Raw genomic sequence first — 1907 nt, 5'->3', positions numbered from 1 at the left:
CTCTTTTTCTGTCTTGCATATAGGGTTATTGTTACCATCTTTCAAAATTCCATATATATGCATTAGTATACCGTATCGGTGTTTTTCTTTTTGGCTTACTTCTCTCTGTATAATGGGCTCCAGTTTCATCCATCTCATTAGAGCTGATTCAAATAAATTCTTTTTAATGGCTGAGTAATATTCCATGGTGTATATGTACCACAGCTTCCTCATCCATTCGTCTGCTGATGGGCATCTAGGTTGCTTCCATGTCCTGGCTATTATAAACAGTGCTGCGATGAACATTGGGGTGCACGTGTCTCTTTCAGATCTGGTTTCCTTGGTGTGTATGCCCAGGAATGGGATTGCTGGGTCATATGGCAGTTCTGTTTCCAGTTTTTTAAGGAATCTCCACACTGTTCTCCATAGTGGCTGTACTAGTTTGCATTCCCACCAACAGTGTAAGAGGGTTCCCTTTTCTCCACACCCTCTCCAGCATTTATTGCTTGTAGACTTTTGGATAGCAGTCATCCTGACTGGCGTGTAATGGTACCTCATTGTGGTTTTGATTTGCATTTCTCTGATAATGAGTGATGTTGAGCATCTTTCCATGTGTTTGTTAGCCATCTGTACGGCTTCTTTGGAGAAACGTCTGTTTAGATCTTTGGCCCATTTTTTGACTGGGTCATTTATTTTTCTGGAGTTGAGCTGCAGGAGTTGCTTGTGTATTTTTTAGATTAAACTTTTGTTTGTTCCTTCATTTGCTATTATTTTCTCCCATTCTGAAGGCTGTCTTTTCACCTTGCTTATAGTGTCCTTTGTTGTGCAAAAGCTTTTAAGTTTCATTAGGTCCCATTTGTTTATTTATGCTTTTATTTCCAATATTCTGGGAGGTGGGTCATAGAGGATCCTGCTGTGATTTATGTCGGAGAGTGTTTTGCCTATGTTCTCCTCTAGGAGTTTTATAGTTTCTGGTCTTGCATTTAGATCTTTAATCCATTTTGAGTTTATTTTTGTGTATGGTGTTAGAAAGTGTTCTAGTTTCATTCTTTTACAAGTGGTTGACCAGTTTTCCCAGCACCACTTGTTAAAGAGGTGGTTTTTTTTCCATTGTATATTCTTGCCTGCTTTGTTGAAGATAAGGTGACCATAGGTTCGTGGATTTATCTCTGGGCTTTCTATTCTGTTCCATTGATCTATATTTCTGTCTAAAAATATGGAACGCTTCACGAATTTGCATGTCATCCTTGCGCAGGGGCCATGCTAATCTTCTCTGTATCGTTCCAATTTTAGTATATGTGCTGCCAAAGTGAGCACTAGTTGTAAGTTTTTCTGTGACCACAACTTCATTTATAGATTTTACTATGTTGTGCTTTATCATTTTTAAGAAGTTTGTCATTTATATTTTTCTTTATTCTATAACTACAAATATACTTGAAATTAATTTTAAATTTCAAAGTATATATTTATTACTCATTTTGCATAAATTTTAATTTCATTGTATTAAATATGTAGTATATTCAGACGCAGGATAAATTATAGTTTTTATACCTTTGGTGGGTTGTTGCTATCACTGGTATTTTAGATTCAGATTATTTTTAATCTTGTTCTTTCATCATCTTTGTCCTTCCTTATTTCTTGACTCATTATTTCTTTTGTGTTCTTTACTTTCTTTGGGGATTTATTTTTTATTTTGTTGGAATGCATCTTCCATTAATATTTCTTGAGGCCTGGAGGTAAAAATATCTTGAATAATTGAATGTCCCAAATATCTTTAATTTTTTCTTCATGCTTAAATAATAATTTGGCTAGATAAGGAATTCTAGGTTCTAGTTTTTTCTTCAATCTTCCAAGATCTTATCATATTATATTCTTAGGGCCAGCACAGCTGATGAGAAATACAGAATCAGTGTACTACTTTTTCCAAT

General features: G+C 35.1%; 1 non-coding gene across 1 annotated transcript; it reads right to left on the bottom strand.

The window, feature by feature from the left end:
• Window positions 1-1189: 1189 nt before the first annotated feature.
• Window positions 1190-1296, bottom strand: LOC139038539 (U6 spliceosomal RNA). The gene has a single exon (XR_011491580.1). It is a non-coding gene; the product is annotated as a U6 spliceosomal RNA (small nuclear RNA).
• Between the last annotated feature and the right edge of the window lie 611 nt (window positions 1297-1907).

This window comes from Odocoileus virginianus, chromosome 15 (assembly GCF_023699985.2).
Source record: "Odocoileus virginianus isolate 20LAN1187 ecotype Illinois chromosome 15, Ovbor_1.2, whole genome shotgun sequence".
Classification (NCBI taxonomy): Eukaryota; Metazoa; Chordata; class Mammalia; order Artiodactyla; family Cervidae; genus Odocoileus; species Odocoileus virginianus.
This window is presented reverse-complemented; position numbering and strand designations above follow the sequence as displayed.